Raw genomic sequence first — 22,232 nt, forward strand, 5'->3', positions numbered from 1 at the left:
TACCCTACTTCAATTATTTCACTCTTAAGTAGATAGATGTGGAAGAGATCCAAAGTAAAATAATCTTTCTAAGAGGTATGGGCTAGTTTAAATCTCAAAACAATTATACCTCATAAAAACCAGATGTAACTATTTTCTTGCTGTCCTGAAATTTATCATTGCGTAACAGGAATATATTTCCATTTAGTTACAGGCATCAGTTAATGTTAATGCCGCCTTTCGCATCCTGAAGGAAGTATATGCATAGACCAGGAATGAGATGGAAGAATTAGGGTCATCACATCTAGAGAGACAGACATCCACTCAAAAGGGCAGGTGTTTTTGGTAGATTAATCTTATGGTTGTAGATCAATTAATTTGGGGAAGAAGGTTTATGTGTTTTAAAATAAAGTTTTTAAGTAAGATTTGGAGAAAACCTATTTTGATGTCACAGGAGTTGAAAACAGGCTTTTTCTATAGGCGTATATAGAAGACTGACTTAAGTGAAGCAAAAGAAGGTAACAGTTTGATAAGTTAGGTGAATTTACAGATATAGATAAACAAAGACATGAACAACTGTAAAAGACAGGATAGGCACTGATTATAAGGCTCATTAAATATACCCCATTTTTATTGGACCATATCCAGGTAGAAACAGGGACTGTGTATGTGAGAATGTGTGTGCGGATGAAGAAGACAGAGGTTATGTATGTTTGATTGTATAGGGGAGACTGGCCTCCGTCAGGGCAGAGGGAAACTAGGTAAAACCAGACATTGGCATCCACATTTGCCCACATATTATTTATGTGAGTGAATTATAGCACGAGAAACATTAGTAAGATACAGTGAAAAGTGAACTGTAATTTCTCTGAGTGAAATGTATTATAGGTCCTTCTAATTTTGCTCTTCATTTTCATTTTCCAAGTTTTATGCATTATTCTTATAATTATTATGAAGCATTATTGTTACAATTATTAAAACATAAATAAGTATGTAAAAGAGACCCCAAGGTTCAAGAGGCCATTAAACAGCTCTTAGTGCAAAGTGCTATGTCTGCCATAGAGTATAGAATAAGTTTTAGTCAAATGATACTGGAATTTCTAAGTTTGAAATTAGATTACTAGGAGTATCATTTTTAACTATGGGCATATAAGAAAATTCACAAACAAAAAAATTAGAAATAGGTTTTCCTAAGGAGAATTTTAGTCCATAGAAAAGAGAAAAAGAACGTATAAACTGTCTTTAGAGAGCTTATGAGTTTTGAAATACCTTGATTTCTGGATTTATTCTTTAATAATTTTTGTTCTGCCTTGCACCAAAAAAGATTTAAGGAAGATAACATAGATACTTATAGAAGCAGATAAAATAAATTTGAGTAAGAGCTAAGGGGAAAAGAGATAATAAGGCAAGAAAAATAAGATGAAGCAGGGTTGAAGTTAGCATATAAAATTAATGTAGCTATGGATTAACTGTGGCAAAAGGAAATACCTTTTTTATATATATGCAGTTATTTCATATCACATATGCCTAACTGTGTAAGCTGCTTTATATTTTAATATTCTCATAGCTAATAAGAGAGTTAATGGGATTTGCATTGAAATATGTGCTAAAATATTTTCATATATATATATGTATATATATATGTATATGTGTATGTATATATATATATATATTTGCAAACATTTTGGCATATGAGAGAGAATAATTATTTTGAGCATCTTAAGCTCTTTGTTCTTATGTAGAAAACACATTACTGTGTTGGTAAAACTGAGATCACTTTTGCTGTGAGCTTCTGGGAGTGTGTGTTTCACAATGAAAAGAGCTGGAAAATATTTTTATCTCAACTCTAGTTTGAACTTGGTCTAATGCTTCTTTTCTTATCACATTATTTGCTTCCTAAAAATCAAAGTGCTATTCTCCCCATGGGTTAGCCATGAAATAAAGAATCAGAAGGAGTATTATTTTGTGAATGCTAGCTCATTTCAATAAGAATCTGAAGGGGTTTACATGTTGGATAAAGAAATAAGTATCCATTTATCCAAATGAATTGAAAACATATCCTGACAGAAAACTGCACACAAATATTTATATCAGCTTTATTTATAATTGCTAAAACTTAGAAGCAGCCAAGATGTCCTTTAGTAAGTAAATGGATAAATAAATCGTGGTACATCCAGACAATGGAGTATTACTCAGCGCTAAAAAGAAATGAGCTCTCAAGCCATGAAAAGACATGAAAGCACCCTTAACTACATATTAGTATGTGAAACAAGACAATCTGAAAAGGTTACAATACTGTATGATTCCAGCTATATTACATTCTGGAAAAGGCAAAACTATGGCGACAATAAAGAGATCCATAATTGCTAGGGGTTAGGAAAAAGGGAGGGATGACTAGGCGGAACATGGAGGATTTTTAGAAAATACTCTGTATTTTCTGACACTAATGGTGGATACATGTCATTATAAATTTGTCCAAACACACAGAATGTACAACACCAAGAGTGAACCTTAATGTAAACTGTGTACTTTGGGTGATGGTGATATGTCCATGTCAGTTCACCAGTTGTAACAAATGTACTGTGGTGTGGGATATTGATAGGTGATGCAGGCTGTGTGTATGTGGGGATGGTGTGCGTATGTGTGTATATGTATGTATATACACACATGCATATATGCACTCTGTGTACCTTCTGCTCAATTTTGTTATGAACCTAAAACTGTTCTAAAAACATTCTATGAAATGAATATCTGAGGAAATGAGGACAAATATAATGAAGACACAGTAAGGTTGTACATAAAAGAATCTTGTAGAGTTGCTTGTTGTAGGCCATGTTTTTGTTTTGAGCTCCTGGTTGTCAAAGCAAAGAGGGACACATGAATTGTGTGGAGTAGGTAAACAGAAGCACCTCTTAGTCATGGAGTCCATTATGTTGCTCCTAACATGTCAATCTTGTCTGCTCAGAATGGGGTTGTTGGCTAAAAAGATCCCCAAAGACTTCTTTCTGTCTTCTTGTAAGTGGGAGCATTCTCCCAGGGTATCTTTTTGCTTGAATTTACTGCAGCTGACTTGTATACCCAGAAAACAAGACTCTTACATGATTCTCAAGTGTACAACGTCATCTGATTAATATTAAACTGTAGTTAATTCTAATATCATTGATCTGTTTACAGTCATATGTGGTTTGCACAAGAATAGCATATATACTTAACCATGACGTGTGGCTTGCCGTATTTTCTACATTTTGCTTAAGATGTCCCCATTTCCACAGGAGGCCAACTTTTTTACCTCTGAATTCCGTAGCTTTTGAGGGAATCTGTTGGAGTTAATTACCATTTTACTATTTACGAAAGACAAATGTAAACACACAAAGGGCAAACTTTAAATTTGTACATGGTCCTGTGATAAAACTAAGTACACGTGAAGAAGCAAACATGTTAATCTAGACAAATAAATATGTTAAAAAGATGGAGATAGATTAGGTACTCTTTTTGCATCCTGGTTCTCTCAGTTGACTGTGCATCAGAAACACTGGTGGAGCTTCAAAAAAAAATACAGATCCCAAAACCTCTTTTCAGACCTACTGAAATCAGAGTCTTTTTGCCTGATCTGGCTTCATGTTTTTTAATCAAACCTCCACTGGGAATAATGGTCAACCAAGAGAACGACTGTCTAATATCAAGGATGCTTACAGAAGGTATGGTTCACGACCTTGTACCCGATATGAGGTAGGAAGTTACTTTAACCATTATCGCCCCACCTCCTAGAACTATGCCTGACATATAGTAGGTACTCAGTAAATATTTGTGGAATGAATCCTATATTCTTAATTGCTTTGTTTTCCAGAATAGGCCTTCTGTTTGAACACGTAGCTATTGTACCATTTCTTCTTCTAGAACAAATTGCTGCACAGCTCAATGGTAGTGCTCCGCAGCGAGCCCCTTTTTTCATTGACTTTTACCTTCAGGAGAACAGCCTTGGCAGGACAAACTCCCATGGTACCCCAGAGAAATGAAGGATTCTTTGAGTTAATGGTGTGATGTGGGTGGAGAACAATTGGAACTGGTTTTGGTATCAGACATGGGGCTTTGTCACTTGCTAACTGTTTGCTTTTAATATTCCCTGCATCTCTGTGTCTTCATCTGTAAAATAGGTATTTTTATTCCCATTATTAAATATTATAAAAATAGCCTAGCTCAGTTCTGAACACCTCAGTGTAATGGTCACCCGTGTTCTTTGAACATTCTTATCGTCTCCCTCCTGTAATCTTAGGCTCAACTCTCATCCAAGTGATCCCCTTCTCAAAGCAGGTGTCTTTCTGCCCTCCCGTCTGATGACCTTCCCCTGCAGCTCCTTCCCTTGTAAGCCAGAAGTGGTTTCCTTCTGCTTAAATTCATCTGAAACATTTTGAAAGCTGAACCCTACACTCCTGGAATACTACCTCTGAAAGTCACATTTGGGTTCTCTGGGAGCGATTGCTCCTGGGGCCAAAACCTGGCACCTCAAGTCAGGTTCCAGATTTTGCCTATCTTCTCGTCATCTCATTGTGGGACACTTGGAGCTCTGCGTGAGAGAGCACTCTGGATATCCTCTTGGGGCATCCTTTATCATAGACCCTGTCTTTGGTGTCTCCTCATACATTTCTTATAAGCTCAAGTTAAGATTCCCTTTGCTCAGTATAAGCCTTAGTAGCCCTTCCAGAGGACTACCTCATGTTTCCAGATGTGGGATTATCCATTTTTCTCTCCCTTCTGTCCTGTGTATTATGGCTTCATCTGCATGAGATCCGAACATGCCATTCCCCAACTTAAGGAACCTCCATGGTAGTCCCCATGGTCCAGAGAATGAAGTCAAAACGTGGCACTTCTCAGCCTCCTAAAGTACTTCTGATTTCTCCACCAGGTGCCCAGAGTTTTGTCCCATTCTGTGAATACTGCTCATTCTCTCTTCTTAGCATGTCCTCCAGTCCCCTCTGCCTAGCAAACTCCAACTCAGTTCTTCAATAACCAGCTCAAATACACCCTCCACTGTGTCCCCAAGACATAATAATGCATATTAGTTAGCGGAAATTACTTTAAGAATTTGTCCCAGTTTTTTCTCCCTTTCCCAGCATTTGATTTTAGATCAGTCCTTGGGCACCAAATCCGTAGTTGTTCAGGGACAGGAATGGAAAATTTTGTCTTTGTGTGCAGACTGTTGTGCAAGAGCTGGGCCTTGATCCTGTGCTGTGTCCAAAACCTAGTTAAAATTGTGTGATTGCCTTTATCACAGAGACTACAGAAGTTTTCGTTGCTCCTTCTTGAGTGAGAGGGAAATTTTATTCCTTCCATTTTATCCTTGGTAAAAACCAAAGCATACGATGTTAAGGAAGTCACCCAGTGGGATACAGATGAACTGAAATTCCCCCATTTTCAGCCTGAGCTGTAGTCCCTTTGTCATATATCGGGAGAAAGGAGAGAAAGGTTAACCACTTGAACTTCTTTAGAAAGGATTATGTGAAGCCAGCGTGAAAAATGAAAACTTGGGTGAGGATCCACTGGCAATGGGAGAATCCCTTCCATGTTGCTGACATGCAGATAGTAGCTTATATGAAGACCTCTAGAATTTAGTGCCATGTGGTGTTGAAAAACTGGGACAAAATGGTAAGAATTCCAAATATAGAAGACATGAGGATACAGCATTCTTTTGGCATTTGACCTTTGGAATTGTTGACAATCCAAAGATTCAGTTATACTTCAGATGAAATTCCATCACATAGAGTCATAATTTCTTATTGTAATACTGAAAGCCAGTGACAAAAGCATTCTTGTGCTTTTCTCCTTCAGAGAGCACAAATTGCCTTCTGACCCGAGCAGTATTTCTTTTTATCAGGCGTTTGTATTCTAATTCCTTTTCAGAAGGTCCTCCCTCACATTTTTTTTGCCTTTCCTATATTTTTTTGCCTTTCCTATATTTTGCTATCATTGCTCAGAAACCAGAATCTGACCCCAGTATTTACTGAAAATTACCATGAAAGTTTATTCATTCTGCAGATAAGAATTACTGTAGTAAGGTTGGAATGGCATTTTCCTTTGGAAGTCTGAGATTGTGAATAATTGTGGGTCCTTGGAGCCTGTCCTCTGGTTGGACGTGTGGGCTCTGGGCAGGGGTGCTGCATCCACCTGTGCAAGGCTGACAGTGGTTTCCTTTGTTTAGGAGGACGAGCCTACTGTTAATAAGGTCTGGAATGTTGGGAGTCAAGGCAGATTTTCTTTTGGAATCTCTTTTGGGCTTGGCTCCCTCTGAGAAAGAACACTGGTGCTTTTCTGCTTAAAATAAGATATTTAGTGGGGCTTTCGGACTACACGAGGGGCTCATCTCTTCTTTCACTTGCATCCTTTTCTATCTCACGAGTGTATATCCTCCTAGGCATGCTCAGACAGGGTGTTTTGGAAGAGAGTTTGATTATGGAGGGGACAATATTCCTTTTTTCCTGGAGTGTGTTGTGTGCCTTCCTCACTGCATTTGAAAATTACAGTTTCTAAAAGGATTTTTTTTATTGCTCCATCCCTCAAGTCTTTGGTGAGGATAAACCCTGTGCATTTTCACCTGTCTGCAGCTGTGGATGAATCCTAGGCATGGCAGAAATATCAAAAAAACATAAAAAATATTTTAAATGAGCTCAGGTCAATGGAATTCGCCCATCTTTCTGCCAAGTACAGTCTGAAAGGTGCAAATAGTCCAAACAAGCCCAAATAACTTATTTTTTAAAAGGACAATGTAGACCTCTGGACCAAAATATAAGAGACGTTCTTTCTGGCAAGAAACTGGGCAGTTAACACCCTCACCTCCATTTGCAAGGTGGGCTGCCAGATCCATCGCCAGTCTTGGAGGCCTCTGAGTGACTTCAGGCCTTGTGACAGCTGCCTACACGGGATGGAAAAGGAGACAAGATAGGCTTGAGGACAGAAGGCTGTTGCTGGCGGAGCGTGCTGCTCAGTGATACGTGCCTTCTCACCTGTGCATTCCTCTCTGAGGGCCAGAACTGGAGAAGTCAAACTAGGACTAACTTTTCTGTAAGACTCCATTATTCTGATGATTATTTTCCTTACAGAGGTGTTGACTTGATTGGTGCATAGGCAAATCTGCAGCTCAACAAAGAGGAAACTGGCGGGGGTGGGGGGGGAAATTGTTGGTAATGAGTAGAGTGTGTAGTTTTCTTTATCAAGTTACATCACTTATTCTATCTTTTTGCCTTTTGCCCTTTTCCCCCATCTTTTTTTTTTTTTTCTTCCCCAATCTGGAATGTTTTAAAGATGTTATCTCCATGGTTCTTTGAGCAGACAGGATAAGACATTTTTGTCATGTCAATTTAAAACGTCTTACCTCATTAAATCATATTTGAAGTGTCACATTTTTCATTTACATATAAAAAGACAAACAACATGTGAAAAAATTCTTTGTATTTTCTTTTGAAATGAATGTTCACTAGGAGATTGAGGGCAGAAGTTTGGTTAGCTTCTGCCATATGTAGTACTTAACTCTGTGAACCCGTGTTATTTTCTTGGCCTTTTTGCTTTCTTGGGAACTGATCATAGAGGCATTTAGATGACATCAGAACCCATGTTGGTAAAATATATATCATCCCAACAAGCCCTTTAAACAGCAGATATAAGTGATGACATGGTTTGTTTCTGGTACATATATAACCTTCAATTTTATTGAATTGAATCTAAGTTATTCCCTCATTTAGCTAAGTTGAATTCTGAATTGAACTGGGTCTGAGGTCATCATCGTAAATGTGCCATAGTTAGAAGCAAAATAACTTACTAGTTGGGACCTTGCAGACCTAGGTTTAGTCCCAGCTCTGCCACTTGTGAACTGTGTGCCTTTGAGCAAGATAGTTAGTCTCTCAAAACTTCAGTTTCTTCATGTCTGTATAAACGGAGGTAATGATATAGCCCCGATTTCAGAGGACTGTCATGAGCTCTTAATACAGTTTCTTACTAAGTACTTACTAAGCACTTACTAAGTACCTTTAAAATGTTACGGAGTGTGAGTGAAGAACGGTCATAACATTTTCTGCTCATGAGAACTGCCTCCCATGGCTCCTAGGGGAACACCCAGCCTATGAAGCACCCCTCAGAGTGCCGAGAGACAGGGAGGGCGTCCTGCGCGCTGGGTCAGTGCTGAGGAAACTGGAGTGCCAATGACTTGAGATATGAAGGGATGCCGAGGGGCACCCAGTTTCCCCAAAACTCTCTTGGCTATGGCCACCCACAAACAACCGATGAATTCTGGGCAATAATAAAATTTAGCCCTCTTTGTCTTTTCTCTGACTCCTCTGTGGGCTGGATTCTTGTGAGGCTGAGGAGCGAAGCTTCTTTCTGTGTTTGCACCTGCTTGACACAGTGACTGCTTTAAATTACTTGTCTAGACATTAGACGTGTCGGGGGGAAGCGAGAGGATGGCTCGCTGGAGGTGACTTGGCGAACAACAACTTCTTGATACTTATTTTGCTAATACTCTTATTACTTTCTATAGGGACAGTTAGTTAACCCAGGTGGAGGAGCTGACTAGGGAACCCATGAAGTTTCAAGGTTTAGCAGTTTTTCTTTATACCTCAGACGTCATGCACTATCACTTCCACTTTCTGTTGGTCACATTTTCTTAGTCACATACTGTATGTATTGATACATCATGGAAGGAGGCTACACAGAGGTGTGAATACCAGGAGAGGAAGATCAAGGGATGGAGAGGGCGGGGAGGGTGGCATACGCAGTATGTAGAGGCAGAAACCATTTGTTTTGTTTTTGTTGTTTTTTTAATGTTTAAATTTGTGAGAAAGTGCCTCAGGCTTTGAGCAAGTTGGGTGGGGTGGTCACCAGGGTGGAGCATGTGGGTGCAGCAAACAGAGTTCACCAGGCCAATCAGAAACCGTTTCTGTTAATAGTCTATCTGAAATAGCCTCAGTAATTGTGATGGAATTTTGGGAACTTTCCAGCTGCACGTCAACATTGATGTGTCACTGGATTTCCTTCTGGGGAACAGTCCTTTATGTAGAGGCAGGGTGTTGAAACTCTGGTTTGGTAGGATCAATGTATTGTGGCAATTGTCGTCAGTATTGCAAATGTGCCAATTATAGGTCATCCTTTCTGCCATGACCAGATGACCAGCCTTGGCTTTTATTTTAAATTTAATTTGCCTAACCAAACACACTACAGTGTAGCAGACTATATTATCCTGTTATAATTTTTGGTGCTGTAATAAGACCTTGAAATTCTGTTATAAATTGAATAGCAGACACAAGTGTGAAATGGGAAGGTCCATGGGAAACAATAGTGATACTAGCTCATTGTTTGTGATTTACAGTTTACAAAGTAAAGAGTATAAGTGTCCCTGTAGATGACTATAGAAGTTCTTTTATTCTCTGGTGTTGAATTTACATTTTTAAAACTCTCCCTCCCTCATCATATCTTCTTCTTTCCACTTGCATCAGAAGAATAGGGCTTTCCATGTAGGGGGGTGCTCAGAAAAGGGCAGGAAAGACTAGGTGATTGTGGCAGGGATGATTTGCTCCAAGCACAAAAGGGAATTGTGATGGTTCCGGGAGACTGGAAAATAAGGAGGTGGGAAAGAAGTGAGAAGGGTCTCAGAGGAATGGCACACTGAAATAAAAGGAAGTGGCCAAAGAGGAAAACAAGTAGAATGAAAGGAGCAAACAGTGGACAGGGAAGATTAGATGGACTGTGGAATAAAGATAATTTGGAAAAATCAAGAGGCTGAAAATAAGAGAGGTTTCATGTTCCATTTCTATATATTCCATTCCTCCCACTAGGTTGACATTTTCCAGAGGAATGGGGTGGAGAGGGGAAAGCCTTCTTGCCTACGGTGGTCCATGAGCCCTTTTGCTGGCGGTTCCACTTTGAGCCAATCTCTATGTAAATAAATCTCTTCCTCTTCCTATTTGGACTTTCCCAACACTTAGGGCTTCCTCTTGTGCTGGATTAGAGCGTCCACTGACAGTTGATTTGATAAGCAAATTAAAAATGAAGTCATGTAGAGTTTTGAAAGGGGTTAGCAGTACACACTATTGAGGTATTGGGCTTTTGATCTGTAGTTGTTAAAGTGATGTTTTAGAGTTTGATATGCTTAAACACTGGAAATTTATAAATTCTTGCCCCTTTTTCATTTTTACTTAAAAATTACGAACAGGAAAGGAGTTTGCCTTTACCCTTGGGTTAGTGTGCCTTTGTTTAAAGCAGGCTCTTTTTATTGAAGATGCCATGATTATTTTTAGGTCCTCTTACAAACAGAGGTTACTTTCAAAAGCAGTCAGTTCTTTCTGAAGAGAAAAAAGGAAGTTCACTCTTTACCTTTACACATAACAAAAAGGAACATTGATGGCATTTCTAGAATATGCCCAAGCTTTGCTTTCTACACTTAGTAGAACTACCCTATCAGAGCAACCTGAGAAACTGAAAGAACTAGGTCTACCAAGAATGTTTTACAAATTTCAGAAATGCATTTGTTACTGCTACCCTTAATTCTCATGGTGAACTTACATCAACCTCTTTTCCCCTATTATTTGAAAAGACACAAATTATTATGTGGAACAGTAAGATCCTTAAAACCAAGAGGGATGGAGAAAATGCCATATTTTAAGTTCACTGAGTTCCTTAAAACTATTTAAGTATCTTGCCAAGTACATTAAAAAAATAATATTTAGTCTTTCAGGAAGATTTATCTTTTGGTGGAATGTTGCTCCAAGGAACTCCGTAAGATACCAGCATCTCTTGGAAACTCGGGTTAAAAATCATCTGTTACTTAAGTGAAAAAATGGTTCTTGGTGCATTAATTCTTCAGCTATCAAGTTTTTTTATTTGTTTGTTTCGATCTCTTGAAACAATTGACATCGTTAATATTATTTACTTACACTATAAGCCATCAGAAGATGGTTTGAATTTGATTATAGACTCTTTTTAATTTGAAACTGTATTTTGATTTCATTGAAGATGACCATGTTTGTGAAGTATTGTTCTCCATAGATTTCAGTATCTGGATTTAGTGGGCTCAGTACCATCTAGAGTATCATGCATAAGGGCAGAACTGTCTCTTAAGTTTGATAAGGCACTACTGCATTAGCATCTTACAAAAGAAAGCCTGTCTTTTAGGTAGGAAAGATACATGCAGTACAGAATCAGTAAGACTCCTACTGATTTGCCTGATTCTGTGGAGCATACATGCCTGTTTTCTCCATCATATCTTTTTAAATAATTTCAGGGCCAGTTGGTTACCATTCTGTGGTCATACTACCCATAGTTTGGGAAAGAAAATAATATTTTTATACATTAGCCTCTGTACATAAGCTTTCAGAACTTTGGTGTGTGGGATGTTTTGTACCCAGAAATTAGGATTCGCACCCATTCTTCCCCTTTTCTCCTATTTTATACTTTTCTTTATTCTTTATATTTTTAGATTCTGTGACATCTCTCCCCCAGCCCCTGCACTCTGTATACCTGATTTCCATGATCTGCCATATTTATTATTGCTAATACTATGAATGGACTTTTCAAATCCAGAACTTTTTATTTATTCATTCATTTGTTCATTTACTACTGAGATATTTTTATTTTGTTTTGCTTTTTGGAGTGGGAAAGGAAGTAGGAAATGATAGATGACAAGAATGTGTTTAGTAGTAGATTTTTATCATAGCTTTTGAAGAGAAAAGGTTCAAGACTTGCTCTTTAAGACAGTTCCAAGCTCATTGAACACATCTGAGGAAAAAGACAGTACTTCTGATAAATTCATGGCACTTCTGTAAAGGAACATAATCCACTTGGTAATTACCTGTGTCCTCTGTTTTTCATTTCCTTCCTGCTCACACCTTTTGTCCATGGTTACCTTCAGTAATCTGCTTACCAGCTGGTAACCGGCCCTGAATAAGAGCAAAAGGGAGGTGTAGCCAGACTGCTGTTCGTAATAGCTCTGGCAGAAAATTTGGTGTATAAGGAAAACCTGAAACTTTAAATGATGCTCAGAAATTACCTGTAAGGTTAATTCATAATATCAGGTAGGTCCAATGGAAAACTACTATTTTGGGTTTTCTTAGGTCAGAACAGTTGAATATTAGAAATTTTATATGATTCAATCTACTATTCAAGACCCCCAATGCGATTGATATTGAAAAGTACCTATACAATGTATATCTCTGTTTTTCACCAGTTGCTATGCCAGAGATAGTGTTCCCCCTTTCGATGTTAGGAAAGAATAAGAGAAAACAGCGAACACCAAGGAACGCAGATGATTCATTCACTGATGGGTTATTTTTGCAGGCAGCATATCAAAAGTGATATTTTTGGAAATCAGTGGATTAGTTAGTTATCTGTGTAAGGTAAGCCATAGGATTTTATAAAGTTACCAGAAAGTAAAATGGAATAAGGTAACAGTATCCAAGATGTTTACTTGAAATGATGGCTAGAGTCCTGTTGATTAATGTTGGTGAATCAGATGAATGAGACACCAAAATGGAAAATAAACCATCCCTAGACAAGTGGTAATTATGTTAATTATACTTTATTTAGGTGGTAGTTTTCTTCCTGGAAAATTACTTTTTTTAACAAATAGAAATTTGAGGCATTTGAGAATTGGATATTTAGTGGACACACTTGTGTGTAATTTTTTCAGTTTTATCTTATTTCATTTGTCTTCAGGGAATATTTCCAGGCCTAGATTAATGGATGCTGTACATAGTATCTGCTACCAAAAGAACATTCTCTCATCAGGCTTATTGGAAAGCGTATTATCTGTCTTTCTGCTACACTGTTCTGAGCAGATGTTCCCTAAGCATTTTTGAATCATTTTAATGCACAAGATGGGGAAAAAAAAACAAAATTGAAAGAAAAAGACCGGCATTAATTTCTGTGACTAGGAAACTGCAGTTGAGCAGGGATAAATGTCTGTATTCTCAATCTTATTATCCCTGTGCTAAATTTGGGATGATATAGTATGGTGACCTAGTCACATGTAGTCAGACCCGAAAAATTCAGTAAAAATTTCAGTTATGTATTAGTAGGAGAATGAGTTAAAAGTAAAAGTTTGTGATAAACTACAGCACAGTTCTGGCACATAGAATGAACTCAGTTCATTTAATTTGGCTTGACTTTTCTTGCTGTCTCTAATATTGATATCACTGCTGCCCCTGAAGAGGTTAGCACAATGGATCGTACCTCTGATAGGCTGTGATATTGGTTTCCTGTGACTAACAAATTGCCACAGTCAGTGATTTAAACAACAGAAAGTTATTCTTTCACAGTTCTGGAGAGAATCTGGAGAATATAATTTTTGGAGGTCAGAAGTCCAAAATCAGTGTCACTGGGCTGGAATCAAGGTGTTGACAGGATCGAGCTCCCTCCAGAGCTCTAGGGAAGAATCTGTTCCTTACTTCCAGCCTTTGCTTGTGGCTGCATCATTCCATCTTCAAGACCAGCATCTCCAAATCTCTGTGTGCTCCATCTTTCTCCTTTGTGCTTTCTCCTTTGTGCATGTCAAATCTACCTTCTTATTATAAGAATACCTGTGATTTTGTGTCAGGCTACTCAGATAATCCAGGATCATTTTCCCATCTCAGAATTCTTAATCACATCTCCAAAGACTTGGCCATGTAAGATAGCATTCACAGGTTTCAGAGGTTGGGGACCATCATTAGCCTACCCCTGGCTACTTCCAGTGTCCCCAATGTAGAAACCTGGCCAGAGCGAGCCCACTACCCTGCATCCACCACAGGCTTTTCAAAGATGCATTAGAACTGATTGTCCGGCTAGATCTTATTTTCGGGGAAACACGGTATCTCCTCTCCTTATGGTGGCAGTTCCCATCAGGGAAATCTCTACACAGTAAATTCAGATAATTGAGGCAAGTCTTCTGAATGCTATATCGTTCACTTTAATTCTGGAAATAAAATTGAGTTGTCTCATGGATTTGTGTGTGTATGCACATGTAAAATGATGGATATGTATTTTCAGGACATATATAATGGACGTTAAATACCAAGATCTGTGTAATTCCTTTTAAGAGATGAATAATAGAGTTAATGGCATTTTCCAAGAAGAAGTGAAAGGAACCCATCTAATTTGTAACATGTATTTCTTCAAAAAGGAAACTAAGATAGTTTTCCCCTGGCATGAGCTAAGACTCAGAAACCTTTCAAAATAATTAATTCTTAATGAATCAAATGATCGTATGATGACTAGTTAATTGTTATAGAAATACTAAAAGAAAATTCCATAAAAGCTAATGCTTGATGACTGGATAGCTAATGCTATAGATTGACTATATATGTCCTTTCCTTGCTGGCTGTTATCTAGGTGGGGTCCAATGATTGGTTTAATTTTGCAGATGAGTTATATAGACCCCAAGGTGTCATAGGATGATAAATTCTAAAGCCTTGTTATCTGCTTTGCTATGTTTTTAGTAATTATTGCCTGATGTAATGAAATTGTGTCTTACAGATTTTTTTCTTTACCCTTGGGTGGGTGTTTTGCCTAAAATAGAAAAACAGTATAACTACATACACGATAGGACTTGAAATCAGTTTAATTCTTCCTCCTCCAGAATTCTACGATTCTATGAAACTTGGTAGGAAATATGTTTCAAAGTTAACTATATGTAACTTTATAGTTTAAACATCAGCAAATCATTGCTTGGATGAACAAAGTAGTCAGAACTCTATCTGCTGTGTGTTTCAAAAGTTGCCTTGGACGGTAATTACAGAGTTATGAGGCGTCATAAGACAAGAAGTTGATGAGAGTAATGAAGTTGAGGTACAAAGCCCAGGTTGTGTCAATGAAGAAAGAAAATAAAGGGGACAGAAAAGTTTAGCCAAACATGAGAACTCCGCTGAATTATACAGTATGAACCAAGATGATACAAGATGAGGGCAGCCGGATGGCTTAGTTGGTTAGAGCACGAACTCTGAACAACAGGGTTGCTGGTTCGATTCCCACATGGGCCAGTGAGATGCACCCTCCTCAACTAGAGTGAAGACAATGAGCTGAGCTGCACTGTCTGCAACTAGATTGAAGGACAACGACTTGGAGCTGATGGGCCCTGGAGAAATGCACTGTTCCCCAACATTCCCCTATAAAATTTATTTTAAAAAAAAATTATACAAGATGATATAGGACAGAAGGCAGCAGGTACAGATGCCGTGATAAGTATGTAAATGGGAAATTGAGAAATGGAAGATAAAGTGCCAGTCCAGCAGATCAGTCTTCCCTGTAGCCAGATTCAAGCTGTATCAGATGTACCAGTTCAGTCATATAGTCAACTCTTGCAGTATTGCTAGGACCTTACTAAGGGGGAAGAGAACCTGGGAGGGGATCACACTGTGTTACTTCTCTAGAATAGCTTCTCCGATCTTATTTTCACTGAATTTAAAGCATTAAGTCTGTCTAAGCCATTTAACTTGAACGCATACGGTCGTCATGAGCTTTTAGTTTTAGCATCTTACGTGTTTTTTTCCATAATAGTATCAATCACTTACAGCATATACTATGCCCTGCCAGTTCCTTTTGGAACCAGTTTTAAATGAGAAAAATAAAGGACTTTGGGAGCAACTATTTAAGTATGTCTGGTAAATTGTTTTACTATTTGAGGACAGCTCTAGAGACTGAAATACGTTTTCCACTTAGTAGAATTTTTTTTTTTTTTTGGTGAGCCACAACATTTATGGAAATATGTTGAAATCTTAAATGTAGAGAATATGACTTAATGTTTTTGGTATTACCTGCTGTCTAGAATGATGGTACAGTCTACACTACAGTATATCTTTGATCAGCATCCAAAACAAGGATAACTTCAGACTACAGTGAAGTGTGCATTTTGTGATTCACAACTTTCTTCCTGTTCTGGGTTCTTTAGATTGTGCAGCAAGTAAGCTCCAGGTCTTTGCTTTTCTACAGGTCTAGAAAATCACATTGATTATTGTGAAACAAGTAAGTTTCTGTGTATCAAAAACACATTTCATTAAATGTGACTCTCTTCCTAAATTTCCAGTATTACTGTAGTGCTTATGTTTTTTTAAATCTTTTTTTGAGAGCAATTTTAGGTTCACAGCAAAATTGAGAAGGTACAGAGCTTTCTCTTATACAGTGTTTTTTAATCTCTCTCTCTCTCTCTCTCTCTCTCTCTCTCTCTCTCTCTCTCTCTCCGCTCACGCACACGCACTTTCATAGAGATTTTATTCCCTGAGCTATTTCCTTTGCTTTAACTTTGGTTCCCTTACAGTTAATTCTCCACACAGCAGCCAGGGGATCTTGTTAAAACCCTCTGTGTTTTCCTTTTAAACAGCATAAAGTGCAGGTTCTACCCAGCTTTCAGCATTCTGCATCCACTGGCTGCTGTCTCAGCTCCTTCCAGCCCTGCTCCAGCTCTTTGGCCTCTAGACACATGGGCTTCCTTTGCAGTGTTCTAACATTCCAGGCCCTTCCGGCCCGAGGGCCTTTTCTCTTTCTGTTTCCTCTGCCTCTGAAGCCCTCTTGCTCCTCATCCTTCCTAGAGTAGCCCAAATGCTTCAGAGTCAGAAACGCCTTCCCTAACCATTCCATCACATCACCTTGAAAAAACATGCTTCATGGCACCCACCGCTAGCTAACCTCATCATGTTTGTTCATGCATGTGTATGTTGTCTGTATTTTCCCACCAGAGTTCACCCCTTGAATGTGTTGGAAACAGATTGGAGTCAGAAGTTCAAGTGCAGAGCTCATTCAAACAGACTTCCAAACATCTTTTTTAGATAAGAGTTGCTGAATTTTGTTTTTTATTTAAAGTTTTCATTTTATAAGGCTTGGGTTAAAATGCAGAATTCCAATTGCAGTTGGAAAGAGTTGCCAGATAGTTTATTATGGGGTTTATACGCCAGAATTGCACAGCACATAGCACAAAAATGCTTTTTTGAGAAACTGAACAGCCAGGTAAGAATTTTATGGTAAGCCTATTTCATCCCCACAGATCAAGGCCTTTCCCTCTAACAGAAGTCCAATAAATGTAATAAACTGTCATCACTGCTCCCCCCATTTTTAGTCAGAAAGAATTAGCCTCTTTTGGTCATTGTAGCGTCCCTTTTGGCAGTCTGTTATTATTTCTGCTACCTTTAGCTCTCACTCTTAGACCCTGGACTTCATATTTTCCCCTATCTAGTTCGCATTGAGTTTCATGTAATTTACAGGAATTAAGACTTCACTCAGGTACTCTTGACTGCATGGCAATAAAAACGTTTTCGGATATTAAAACAGGATTTTAATATGGAAACTGATTCTACCTTTTGTTTCAAACTATTGATTTCTCCTATACTTTGGGGATGTTTTCCAGATAACAGCTCTTGGTAGTCTGATTCTCTTAGCACTTTTATTAAAGCATCTTTAAAAAATGATACAATAACTTTGGTATTACTTAGCACTTTTGGCATTCAGAGTGGTTTCTATGCTCTTATTCGGTTGAAAGATGAGATGAGCATATTCTTTTCTGATTGTAGGGAAATGTCGTGGAACCTGACTTTCTGACCCCTTTGTACTGGCACAGGGGACTGTTGGCTCGTTGTCCCCTCTTGGCTTTTTCAGTCAGGGCCACCTCCACTGGTCACCCACCATGTTCTTAGGAGGGAGTTCTTAAGTTAGCTAAACTTCATCTGTGCCCGAAGTGAAAATGGGGATTCATTGCCTTCCAAGTGCTAACAGAATGAGAGAACAGGTTCTACTTTGAGAACTTGTAATGGAGACTCCATCCACATATGAAAGCATTCTCCACCAGATAGTATATTGAAATAAGGATGGACTCTACCTTCTTAGCTCCGAGAGCATTTTGATAGTAGCATTCTAGGAAAGGAAGCCTATGTGATATGTAGCCGAGGAGGTAAGCCTGCTCTGCTACTAGAAGACATCTGAATAGGAAGCAAATCCTAGCCGTTAGGATATTGTCCCTTGTGTCCAGATCACCACTAGGTTTAAGCAGAGACCTCTGATTCCAGTGTTTTCTCAAAAGCCTTCAGCAGTCTGAACTAGAAATATTATAAAGATATGATACAGGAGATATTATAAGCCTGTGATTGCCTGGAAACCAGGTTGTCATCAAGCTCAAGAGTCCTAAAGGAATCATTTTTTCTCTTTCTACAATGACTATATGAGAGTGGGATGGGGGAATGGAAAGATATTTCAGAGTTTAAAAGTAAAAAAACATAGTACCATGAGCCCTGCTTGTAACTTGAATAAAATCTGGGTATTTTTTTTTGGTAGAACATCTTTTCTGCTGCTGACCTCAGCTTTCATGACCACCTGTATGGAACCTACCTAGAAACTGCCTTAAGTACCTTAAGGAAAAAGTGGCTGAGCTCTGTGACAATGGGGAACAGTTCACAGCACCAGGACGCTGTGTCTGGTTGGTGACTAAAAGGCAGAGGTTGTGGATTACAGTGGGGAAAATGACTGACGACTGCAGAAGACATAACCTCATTCTAGACACACTTGACATAATTTGTTTTCAGGAATTTTTAATTTCACATTTCAGGTGAATGTTCTTTATTTGAGCCTTTGGATTTTGCGAGAGACAATAGCATCCTGAAACCTCAATATGATGATATTGGAACCTCTTTAACTTCTTTCTTCCCATTCTTAGTCTCCCTTCCCACTTCCTTTCACTCGTCTGAAAATTAACACCTGCCAGTGAAATCAACTTTATGCGGCTTTTACTGGAGACCAGTGTCTAAAAATCAATCCTGGCAACTAATGTAAAGTGAAATTTGGAAGACGCCAGGATTCTCATGGAGTCATGCAGGCTGAAGTTATTAAAGAGGATTAGGGACCACAGCTGGTGAGCAGATGGAATGCTTATAATTTCACAATCTTAGGTAGCTATAAACCCCAATCTGTACAAAGCCGATTTGCCTTTTCTCTAGTTCATTTCACTTTATCCTGCTGGAATATACCATTGGTCAAATGTGACACTCTAATTGTTGTACGTGGTGAGTGGCCACTCACTTAGATGGCATCATTTATAATTCTGGTTACGCATATTCTTACTCAATTGTGTTTTAGTAACCACTATTTAGTAATATACTTACGAGAAGCTCAGTACATGCGGAAGAGAGAATAAGACTTTACATTTCATTCAAAATATAGAAAGGAAGACTGGTTCACAGTAATACTAATGATGTAGTGTAATTTCATTATGTTGAAGACTAGTGCACAGTAATTACAACTAAATAGTTCAACCCCTTGCTGCTTTAACGAAACTCTTGAATCAGTTTCCTCAGCTCTTTCTGTGTCCATTCTGTTAGAAAGTCCTCTGTCATGCATGCTGTCAGACAAGTCACCTAGACCAGCTGCCTTCCACTGCTCTGCTACCTAATCACAGCCCCCCACCCTCCAGGCCCTCTTCTCTGTTTGCTCTGGCTTCTCATGGCATGAGGGCCTTAGGCATGCACAGAGCAACTGTTAGCCTCCTTAGAAACACAGGCCTGGGCCACACTTTCTTTGGTAGATTGTTGTTTCCTCCACAAAGGAAAATATTTGTGAGACTTTTGCTCAGTGGTTATTAAGAAGGTCAAATTAGGAACTTCATTCTACCAATACAAAGGTATTGATTTATACTTGAGTGGGGATGTTAGTTTGTCTAAGGACAGAATTGGTGTCCACTATACAGACAAGCACTTCTTCCTCCTTCCTGAAAGACTTCAGGAAAATGGCTGCTCTACTTCGAGCGAATGTGGAGTGTCTGAAAATACAGCAAAACAGCTGGAGCCATAAATAAGTTGAGTAGTATGGATACACTCTGTCCTAGCTGACAAGGAAGAAAACAACACACAGATATTTCAGCTGGTGCCGCACAGCAAAGAGCTGTAGATTATGGTCCAACATAGTCTCTGTTCTTTTGGAACTATCAATGTGCTGCTTCTCTGAAGCCACAGTCAGCTGCAAAAATACCATAACATGTGTTTTGGAAACAATTACTGCATAATAGTGTTCTAGTCTCAAAACATCCTGAATGATATATTTCTATACGTGGGGCGGGGAAAGAAATTGTGTTACTGATGCATTGGCGCAAAATAGTCTGTAGAATTATCATAGGAAATGGTCTTTTTTTGGATCCGCTTTTCAAATGATTTTCAGTAGCTTCTTTTTGTAACTTCAAAATTGGCCTTCTGTAATTGGATACGACCTCTTAGGGAAGCAGTAGTATAAACACATTTTAACTTCCAGTGTAATTATTTTGTACTGAACCAAGTGATCTAGCTAGCCCTTCAAGCTGATAGATTTGTTTCTCTCTCATAAGTAAAATTGTTCTCCTCACTCTGTCCTTGTTCCTCTTAGACATAGGAGATGGCAGGATGAGAGGAGGTTTTCAAAGTCCTCCGAAAAGAAATAGAGTGGGAATCAGAAGACTTTGGCTAAATACTGGGTTCTTTTAGATTTGCCTATGTTATCTTGACCAAATTCTTAAAGCCTTCAGTTTGTAGGATCCATATCTAGTAAACAGGTAAAGTGATAACCAAATATATATTTGCGTATGTATGATACATGTATTAGATTACTAGGGCTGCTAAAACAAAGTACCATAAGCTGCATGGCTTAAACAGATATTTCTTGTCTCACAGTTCTGGAGACCAGAAGTCTGAGATCAAAGTGTCTGCAGGTTCGGTTCCTTCTGAGGGCTGTGAGGGAAGGATCCATTCCAGGTCTCTCTCCTTGACCTGTATGTAAATGGCTGTCTTTTCCCTCTGTCATCACATCATCTTCCCTCTGTATGTGTCTGTGTCCAAATTTCATCCTTTTAAAAAATAAATTAGTCATATTGGGCTAGGTCCCACCCTGATGACCTCATTTTAACTTAATTACCTCTGAAAAGACCTTATGAAAGACAGTCACATTCTGAGGTGCTGGGGGTTAGGGCTTCAATACATGGATTTTTAGAGGCTATCTAATTATAAATGATATTCTTATAGTTTATAATTCTTTGAATTGCTTTGGGTGTTCAAAATATTTCAATAAAATTGTGTCATAATGGACACATTAATAAAAAAAATTATACCTTCTTTAAAACCTAAAATTCACCTGTTTTCATTCCTTATAGTGAATCTGCAAGTGAAAAGATAACATCTTTTACTGCGGAGGAATGAGATGGAACTGTTGTATGCACTCCATTCCGGTTTCTCTCTCTTAGAGCATCTTTTTGTTCAACTGTTCCTTGTAGAGGATTGTTTGGGAGTTTATTGGGGAACTTTCAGCAGGAAAGAGTGAGTTGAACTGCTTATTGCCAGCAGGATCAAAGAAATCTGTATGAATCTTTTGCTCAAGAGTCAACAGACTCCTGCTTGGAAGTTAAAGTTTGGGCCAATGGCAGTGTTTCGCTCAGAGCACCAAACTGCTACTAGCCTGCTGGCTACACAGGTGGCGAGCCATAAAGACTGCGTCCGCTGTGGAGCCAAGGAGGACTTTGTGGGCCTGGGATAGAGAGCGGTGCAGAGAATGAGATTCTTCAATGGAAAATGCTGACCTTTTCGTTCAGTGGGGTTGCAGTTGGAGGACTGTTAATTATGGGAAGAAAGGCAACCAGACGGTCACATCCTCCACGGCGGAAAGGAGAAAGGGTAGTCAGGGCAATTGGAAGCATGAATTAGGATTGCAAAAAGGGACACTTGCAAATACTATTGCAGGTCAAACTTTCCTACTTGGCTGAGTAATTAATTGCTAAAAAGGCATAATAGAGTCATCTCAAATGGTTCTTTAGAGATGCATGATTTGTGCACACAAAAAACCTATTGTGGAACAGAAAAGCTGGAAAACAGCTACCGGTAACTTGGCTAAACAAAAGCAAGGCATTTTAGCCTCTAAAAACAACTTTGTGCATTCTGATTTCATGTTCTAAAATAAGATTAGTACGGGGCACATTAAAAAGTAACCACTAGTAGGTAAAATGTTCCATTTTCTCCAGGATACCATCCAGAGTAAGATCAGGAATTCTCAATTGCTTAATTAGTAACGTGCTTACTAGTTGCATTTTTATCATCACAGCAAGTGTGATGTCTTTACTGAGTTTTCGCAAGGCAGACTGTTAGCTTTGGCTGTAGAAATATTTCTAATCCACACCAAAGTTAGGATTCTTACTGAATTTATTTATTTTACGTATATACTGGTTTTCTATGCAAAATATAGATCTATAGATTTTGAACACAGTTTTATCATCATGTGTTTCAAACATAATATTGTGATCAATCAAGGTG

The 22,232-nt window shown here is 38.6% G+C and overlaps 1 protein-coding gene across 2 annotated transcripts in view; it reads left to right on the top strand.

Moving 5' to 3' along the window:
• Positions 1 to 22,232, top strand: part of FNDC3B (fibronectin type III domain containing 3B) — a 320,442-nt gene that overhangs the window by 191,100 nt on the left and 107,110 nt on the right. The gene's annotated exons all lie outside the window — the stretch shown is intronic.

The sequence above is a fragment of the Rhinolophus sinicus genome, linkage group LG01 (genome assembly GCF_036562045.2).
Source record: "Rhinolophus sinicus isolate RSC01 linkage group LG01, ASM3656204v1, whole genome shotgun sequence".
Taxonomy (NCBI): Eukaryota; Metazoa; Chordata; class Mammalia; order Chiroptera; family Rhinolophidae; genus Rhinolophus; species Rhinolophus sinicus.